Source organism: Hippocampus comes, unplaced genomic scaffold (genome assembly GCF_001891065.2).
Source record: "Hippocampus comes isolate QL1 unplaced genomic scaffold, H_comes_QL1_v1.1 scaffold234, whole genome shotgun sequence".
Classification (NCBI taxonomy): domain Eukaryota; kingdom Metazoa; phylum Chordata; class Actinopteri; order Syngnathiformes; family Syngnathidae; genus Hippocampus; species Hippocampus comes.
Genome location: NW_017805479.1, coordinates 784,044 through 793,595, shown reverse-complemented (window position 1 = coordinate 793,595; position 9,552 = coordinate 784,044). Strand labels below are relative to the sequence as shown.

General features: G+C 41.5%; 1 protein-coding gene across 1 annotated transcript in view; it reads right to left on the bottom strand.

Moving 5' to 3' along the window:
• Positions 1-9,552, bottom strand: part of LOC109519253 (ephrin-B2a-like) — a 27,200-nt gene that overhangs the window by 16,524 nt on the left and 1,124 nt on the right. The window lies entirely within an intron of this gene.

Here is a 9,552-nt window from a genome sequence, read left to right as displayed (position 1 = left end):
ATATATAGAGAGAGAGAGAGAGAGAGAGAGAGAGAGAGAGAGAGAGAGAGAGAGAGAGGGGGAGAGAGAGAGAGAGAGAGAGAGTGTATATATATGTGTTTATTCACAAGTGGAGAACACCCACAAAAACATTCCTGAAAATAATTTGTGGTTTCATGCACTTTGAAGTGATGTAGGACAAATGCACTTTGTATTATTATTCCCTTTAAAGTTGGAATGGAATTAAATGATTGCGACAATGTGTGTGAGTCTTATCGGATCAAAGTGTATGGCTTCATAAATTTATGAATTTGCAAATGACACCTTCAAAAGTACTGAGGAAGTCTTGAATTTTGCCATTTGGGTCTTGAAGTTTGATGCTGTAACATTTATGCTGTAACATTGGCCTGTCGCGATAATTACATCTTGACCCCATGAGAATAGTTTTTGGGGGACCTGCTAAATGGTCATTTACATGCGCGTTTGTTGACATACGTTATCAAAATCCACTCGCGCTTCTTTTGTTTTGCCTCTTCCATCACTCTGTTCGCCACTGTGCAAGTTGGCACTCAATCACACGCACACATACACACGAGAGCTGCAACTGCTTTTGAATCCTGTCTCAACGGTTCACCTCGACTGTTCGCTTGTGTCCCGTCGCTTCATAAGCACACGCAACGCTTTTTCTCATTTATTAATGAGCCACAGCACCATGTACAATACCGCTACAATAGCCAAGTAGCGGTAATGCTATCCAGCGCAACCCTGCGTTTGGCTAACAGCTATCCTTACGGTCCTCTTTTCTTTGCTTGTTTCATGCACTACGCCCAACAGAAACTTAAAGACACTCAAGGCTGGCACAAGATACCAGTTTCTAGTGCCAGGTGTGAGCTCACAGCTCGCTTGAAATTGCTGTGCGTTAAATACATCAGCCTATGTACATCATATGAGACTTATTCCATAACTCTGGCTTTTATTTCGGAGAGTATTGATTAGATCAGTTGTAGCCGTGGTACTTAACCATATTTAATGTAAGAAAAAAAAAATCATGGGTAACCAGCAAACAAAAATATAAAAAGTACTGATTTGTGAAATCTCGGCTTTCTTTCATTGAACATAAATCTGATATAATCTGAGTTATTCTGTTGGATGAATGGCAACAGCTGGATTCACGGGCTGATTGTTCGTTCCGTTTGACCTTGAATGAAAGAACATTTCATTTTTCTGCCTGTCAGCATACACCACTTGCAGATACAGGAAGAAATGTATCTCTGATGACTGTGTGTGAAAAAAAATAATCATACACAGTCAATCATGATAATGATGATGATAATTAATAGCGCTGTGAACGGATTTCCTGTGATTATTCTTTCACTTTTAACCCAACTGCAGACTAAACAGATTGCCTAAAGACGTGGATTCCCAAGCAGCCATTCCAGCCTTGTACATCCAGGTGAAAGAAGACGCTTTTTACTCTGCCACGACAGACAGTATATGGTTGGAAGGGTTGTTAATATTTGAAGTGTATTTTCCGACAGACACCCCAAGTCATTTTTATTTGTCCTTTTTTTTCAAGATCTAAGATATTTTATTACATTTCAATGAAAACATTCAGTATACTTCAGAATTGAATGATAATTGCACTTAAAATTATGTACTTGAATTATTTTTTGCTCAATCACAATTTTAGTGGCATTAAAAAAAACACGATCATTTATCATGATAGTTTCTGAGAAAATATATCATCAGGGAAAATTTGTGATCATCACAGCCCTAACTCTATCTAACGTCTTCGTGGAGAGGCCATTAGGAAAAGTTGGCTGTCCTTCATAAAGAGATCACTGCCAAGAGTGCGGAACTAAGGAGTTCAGTGCTCCTGATCTTCATTTTATTTATATGTTGTTGAGTTACAATTGACATCGTTTAGTGTTTAGTTTAGTACATATTTTTGTCAAGTTGAAGTCAACCTTGTCTGAGTATTTATTCGCCTCCTGTATTTTCTTTCAATATCAATTCTAATTTCAAGAGATGGGGATTGACACTGCATCTGTCGACTACCTTCGAGTCCTCTTCCCAACAGATACCATGAGAGATTTTCTGAACTCCCAGACCGAACAGCAAAGTAAAGCTTATCTTTTTTTTCCTTTGACTACTACAAAAGCAGCCCCCGCAGTGTGGCAGGGGAGACCTCACGCAGGGGACTTGTGGCAAGGCACAGATAATTCATAATTAACAACAAGCACACAATTAAATTGAAGGGGGACAGGTGGTGAATCAATGAAGAATAGAATTTTTTTAAAAAGGTGATTTTTGCCGAAATGCTCGTTTTCGCCAATGAGCTGTCACTTGCAAATGAACAGATACAGAACTTACATTCTTTTCTCCATCCCGCTCGAACGAGTACGCATCATCTTTTTCTCGCTCCCGGCAATCGCATGTGCACAAGTACACACGCAACATACACACAAAGAACGAATACGGTCAAGCACAACGGCTAAGTAGGCCGAGTGGATACTTTTCCAGCCCCCAAGGACACACTCAGTGGCAAAGTACTGATGGACACGGGGACAAAGGGAAGCAGTATGTTGTCAGAAGATAAAAACATAAGAATGAACATTTTCCGACAGCTTTTGGTTTTCATTACAACTGATGTTTTTTTTTTGGGGGGGGGGGATGTGTGAAAGATTTAACACATTTCTAACACTCTTTCTAAAAATCACAACCTCTTCACAAAGAAATGACAGACACCAAGATATCGACCAACATCCTATGTACATACACGGAGGAAAAAAAGGTCTTTGCTGATAAGACATTTCATTGCAAACTTTCCGACAATCATTCTGGGTGTCAGACTCCTGCCCAGTTAGCATGAATGCTATCTCGGCAGGAAATGGGCAACTTGCTGAAGATCAAACGTTTCCAGAGATAACGCAGAGAAGCTTAATCATACGCTCGCCGCAGACAAGCGAGAGCCAAAGAAAACTCCATTGTCTCATGCTGCCGTCTCTTTTTTTGATCCTGTTTTTGTCAGAGTCAAACAAGCTATATCCTGTGTGATCTGAACAGCCCGAATGTGAAACATAACTCTGGTTTCAATCCAGAAGAAACTTACAGAAAGATATGATGTGCAATATTATATAAATCTTCACAATGGAAAAAGTCAAGAAGATTGTTTGAAACTGAAAAAAAAAAAAAAAAAAGGTCAGAAGTAATGGCAACATAGAAGATAAAATTGTGAGAATGCAAGTTGTCACCAGTGATTAATTTGTTCTGCACCTCCCTAATTGTACTGCGGTTCCTCCCTTGCCTGTTTTTCAACGCGTGGGAGTGTTACACATAATAATATTACTTGTCCCATGATCTCACTTTCAACTCTTCCGCACATCCATTTTGTTATATTTTTAGGATTGTTTCTGACTGCACTGCCAAAAGAGTTACATGGCCTCCAAGTCAAAAGAAGACATTCCTCAGGTTTACAGAGAAACCATTCATATATGAGTTAAGTATTCCCAATTAACAACTGGTCAAAATTGCAGCCCATATGTAGCGCAAATAACATGACGTACTTCAACAACCATGTCGAGGCCAGTCTCAGTATCAATTACACATGTCAATAACTGATGATTAGATGAATGTTGTGACAGAATATACATATATATATATATATATATATATATATATATATATAGAGAGAGAGAGAGAGAGAGACAGCCAGATTTTTCCAGTGATGAATTTCCGTCCAGCCACCCATTATTGGAACTGCTTATCATCAAGAGGGTCTTTGGCCAGTAGGCAGGGTACACTCTGAACTGGTTGCCAGCCAATCGCAGGACATACATAACACACACAGCTGCACAACCATCCGCGCTCACTCTCACACCTAGGGACAATTTAGAGTGTTCCATTAACCTGCCATGAATGTTTTTCGAATGTGGAAGGAAACCAGAGTACCTGCAGAAAACCCACACAGGCACGGGGAGAACATGCAAACTCCACACAGGAAGGCCAGAATCGAACTCTGCACCTCTGCATTGCGAGGCGGCGTGCTAACCAGTCGCTCCAGACCAATTTTGCTGACTGGGAAGAATCGAACTCTGCACCTCTGCACTGTGAGGCCCACGCGCTAACCAGTCGCCCCATCCACAAATATGCAAATTTCTAAACTGCAAATGTGCACAGATCATTTGCAATTTTTAAATTGTAATATCACCAATCACCACTAGGCGCAATACAGTGATCCCTCGCTTTTCGCGGTTAATCGGGACCAGACACCTCCCCCCCTCGGCGAAAGAGGAAAATCCGTGAAGTAGGTACCCCTCCCCCCCTGTACATGTATATGTACGTGAGTATGAGCATATATAATCTTTCTAAGGTCAAATTTAATGGTATACATGCATGTAGAAGTAAATGTTTGTAGCAATTAACATTTGGAAAATGAATGAATGAATATATATATATATATATAGAGAGAGAGAGAGAGAGAGAGAGAGAGAGAGAGAGAGAGAGAGAGAGAGAGAGAGAGAGAGAGAGAGAGACACACACACACACACACACACACACACACACACACACACACACACACACACACACACACGCGCACATACAAACAGAGGGTCCCTGATTTCCGAACATCTGACTGCCATAAATGTTACTAAAATACCGGATTTTTAACCGCGTGCCACCATCACACTGTTCAGTACTATCGTTCTTTCCCATTTCTGTTGCAACCCCACACTGAGCAGCACCACTCCAGAGGTGGATTTCCAACAGAATGAAACGATAGGAGGGAGAGGAAGACCACTATGTTATCTTGCCAGCCACCATAAAGAAGAAGAAGAAAGAAGACAACTCAGGCCGCTGTCTTCCCAGCAATGCCAACTCAGCAGTCTCACCTGAACTTAGCACTTTTAAGAAATCTCAGTCAATGCCGTCTCCGCCTTTTGTCTATGTATGCACATTGACTTCACTCTCAAGCTAAGTTACGGGATGGTACGCACTACGTACTGTGGAGCTTGTTGACATATTGCCCCCATTGAACAAATAGCTGAGGGCTGCGTTCGGGATGGAGTGTTGTTTTGTGGCGGACTTTCGTTTGACTTCCTGTTTTTGGCAAGTAAAAATAAGTCAAGTATCGTGCAACACGCCTCCTGCGACTCCTTTCCTTTGGCACCAAATGATAGTTTTTTTGTTTTTTTTCATGGCCTCAAATGGCAATTATACATTGACATTTAACGTGTCTCGATTTACGAACAATTCAGCTTATGTACAGCCTCTGGGAACCCATTGCGTTTGGATCTCAGCGTGCCTTCTGTCTTTATACAGTATATACGTATGTATATCTCAGATTACATTGTAGTTCTCTGCATCGATAACTGGGCAGCCCTCTGAATCATGAGGTGGCAAGAGATTCCAACCCCAAGCCACACGGATCAAAATGTTGGAGTTGCTGAAAATGCTGTCGAGCACAATAAAACATACTCTTGTGTCTTTAATCCCTCCATCTGCCTACCATCCTCTCTTCCAAAAGTCAACAGAGAAGCCAAGCTGTGCTTGTTTCTCTCAACGCAGGCGTGTACATTTGATGGGAAATCGAGATCATTTATAGGTGTAAGGTTGAATAGTACTTAGAGGGTTTGCCAATGTGTTGACAAAATTACTTACAAGTCTTGTTGGAAACATACTTTCAAGCCAGAGCCGCTTACAATTGATCTTCCAGCAGTTTGGCCCACTTAATTATAAGCCTTTCTCTCGAGATGCGTGTGCCAAACGGGGGTGAAATTCCGCGTGACAAGCCCTGCGAGCGCGGGTTAACATTTGAGTGACACCGGAGACATGAAAGAGCATTTGTTTAGGTGCCATCTGTTTGTCTAGCTACCTTTGCTCCTTTAAGTTTGGTGCGCATGTGTGACGAGTTTTTTTTTTTGGAGGTTGGTGTGTGAAAAGTGGAGAGGTTATCTTATCAGCTCATGAATTTCAACCAATAGATTATTGTGTTCCAAAAAACAATGGCCACCCTGGTGTATCCCTTTGTGAATATCCCTTCAAGTCTATTCCCTAAAGCCTCAAATTCATGTGAAAACAAAGCAGAAGGAGGGGATGGTGAATATCTACCCGCTGATCAAGAGCAAGTGTTTGAATCCCAGCCGCAACGCAAGGTTTCATTAAGGCGATGGACAAAGAAGGCAAGGCAAGGTATAGTGAAGGTTAATCCACTCTCAATTATTTGCAGCGCTGTGGCTTTCGCCCTCTGTGGGCCGAAGGGACAGAGGTCTTTATGCTGACTGTCACCCTATCCCCTCTTGTCCTCTCTGGCTCTGTCTGCACTCCCTGCACCTTTCATCCAGTAAGCCGGGGCTACGGGATCTGAGCAGCCCGAGACATAATTACCCTCCTCTTCCCGAGGGGGCCCCGACGCTTTCTTGTTCTGCTCTGTTTCATTTCACTTTGGGTTTTTTTAATGTTTTTTCTTTTGTTTCAATTCATGATTCTAATGATGATCTGGAACGGTCATCATAAAACAGCCACATAGCCTCGGCAATCTGAACACTCCGTCAAACACCACATGGTTTAATTAACTGACCTTTTAGTTTCATCCCTCAGCAAATATTCACAATTACAGCGAGCCAGTTTTGCTACATTAAAATGGCAGATCCTTCTTCCTATCGATTTCCGAGAGAGAGGGGCAGGGGGATACATTTTGAAACTTGAGGATTTTTTTGAAAAGCAGGGTCAATGAAGGAGGGGGGTCATCATTACAACCTTCAGAACCGAGGCTCTTTTCACTCATTCACGATGGACCTGCATCTCTAAGCAGAAGTCCGACCCCCAAAACAACAAAGGAACCCACTGAGGTGCCCCCGCCACTGCCCGGTCACAAAGGGCCTTTGGGCTTATTCGTAATCTCTTAATGAACTGCAGAGGAGGAGAGGGAGCGCTCTTTTTACATAAACCATGTAAAGCAGACCCCGCTTTTGTTTCTCCCTCCCGACTACAAAATGGATTAGGAGGAGGCGTGTGTGTGTGTGTGTGTGTGTGTGTGTGTGTGTGTGTGTGTGTGTGTGTGTGTGTGTGTGTGTGTTAGACTGTGGTGAGGGAGAATGTGGAGGTTGGGTGTTTCCTTTTTTTTTCTTGGGAGGTTCATGCATAAGGGCAGTACACATAACAATAAGGTTTAATCGACATAGCCATGGGCCTTGTGGATGGATTTTTTTTTTCCATAGATGCACACATGTAGCATGCATACAGAAAGCTATAGAGCCAGCCTCGAGTTTCCTTTATCCACTACTCCACCTACACACAAAGTCATTAAACTGGCCTTGAGCCCTCACATTTCAAATGTTCCTCCTTCTTGAATAGTCAAAGAGGCAGACTAAGAAAAACTAAAGGAGAGACCGAGCAAAAGCCAACATTTGGTTTGATCAGCATATTGCTGACCTGCTCAACAGATATTCAAGAGACATGACGACTTTCCAAGAGCTTACAAATCAAACAAGAAGATCAAATGGTTTGGTTGTTTTGTCATATTTGTTTCCATTGCTAATCTCCATTGGTCAAAACGACTGGAACAATTGCCATATTTTGTCATTTTTTTTTGTTTTTCTTTTGGGGGGGGCAGTTATCTAAGTCAATAAACAATTATCTTGAAGCAAGTTACAATTTTGAGCCTCTAGACATTTCGACTTATGAATTTTGATTCTTTCTTTATTATTGCCATTAGATCCACTAGCGTAAAACCTCCCAAAACAGAATTAAATCAATGATATCACAGTCTGACCCTTTACCCCTGAAATAACACACAGGACAAAAAGAATGCGCACATGCACGCGCTAATTCAGCGGAATGTTTGCTGCTTTAGTGGCAGTCGGGGGAGCTAAAATTCCAAGGTCAGACAAGCATCACATGTTCAAAATAAAAGTTGACAAGGCACAAAATTTTAAAGCTTCCTCTAATGAAAACAGATTTACATAGATTTTTCATCCATTCGTTTTCTATATTGCTTATTGTGTTCTGCGTCACAAGGACGCTAGTAGGTCATACACCAAACAGTCAACTGCTCCAAGACACTGCATGTCGACACAGAATGTAGTGTGAATGGCAAAAAAAAGCTACCATGGATGAAATTAAAAGTGAAAAGTGCCTGATCTCTTGGATAGTAAAATAGCTGGGCCTCTCCATCTATAGAGACACAGTTGGCTGTGGGAGTTGAGACTAAAAAAAGAGCCCGACGTTTGCTGTGTGCAGAGTACAAAGCTTAGCCCATTACACCAAGCAAAAACTCTCTACGCACCCCACCCAAAAACATCACACAACGTGTCTGTATAGATACGATTTACACTCACTTTACTTTCATTAACAGTCACTGGAAACAGATGAGCACTTAACAGCCACATGGTCCCATTGGATATCAGAGTATCAAAGGAACTGTGATCTGCTGTAGATTGATCTGGAGTTGGCGTGCAGTGATCACACAGGAAAAAAAAAAAAAAAGCAGACTGCTGGGAATAAAAACAATTTTGCTGTGATTAAAAATTTGCTCTACTCTTGAATCATTTTGATTGGCTTGAATTATCAAATATGAATTGCTCTGAGCGGGCAATTGTCACTGGTAAATTATGAATTGGGGAATCACTAAAAGCTGTAGGACACCGTAGATATCTCAATCTTAAAAGGAGTGCACCCTGACTCAATATATGGGCCAATAAATTGAAAGGTACACGTGGTAGAAAAACACAAAAGGTAAGATCTTCACTCCTGCGTCACTCCTATTCCTGCGTCAATCTGAAATAATTAGCCTACTGCTTAAGTTCCCCAAATGAAAACGCCGGTTCATTTATTTTTTTCATGAACACAGTGAAAAAAACAGGACTTTTAGCTTTCGTATGAAACTAATTGTTTCCGAATGACATCTAGTGGCTCCCGTGGAACCCGAGCGCCAAAGCAACCGAGGTAAGCGACGTAAAGTTTATACCTGCACGCATTTTCCCAGTGTCTCCCGAAATTATCAACAGCAAAAAAAACCGTTTGATTCTAGCCAAATATAAAAGCATTGAAGGCTATCCTCAAATTAAGTCACACGCCGTTAGTCAACAATCCGAACATTTTATGCAGTTGGTGGAAATTGTTGTTTGGAGTGATGTTTTCTTCCGCAACCGGGGTCGAACAAAAATTGATAAACACCTCATTAATGAAATTATACGCAAACGCAGACAACAAACAGCTAACCATGCATACCACTGTTTAAAGTGCTTTGTATTCTGCACGGTGCGACTTAACGCACGGCCCGTCGGGTCACAAGCGTTCTCTGTAAAGAGCCGAAATGTCATCCACCAGCCAAGCAACCAACCAGGAGAATACATGAGACATCATGTAATGGATGCAATGGTGTCCTTAAAATTATGTTGAAAGTTTGTTTTATTTACGTTAAATTACCGGGACTTCCCCACAATCCAATATGCAGCCATAAATTGGCACGTCGTTATCGTTAGAAACAAGTGACAACCCTGGAAAAAGACGAGGATAAAACGTAATTGGTACTTATTTATGGATTCCTAAATCAAACATTATATATATATA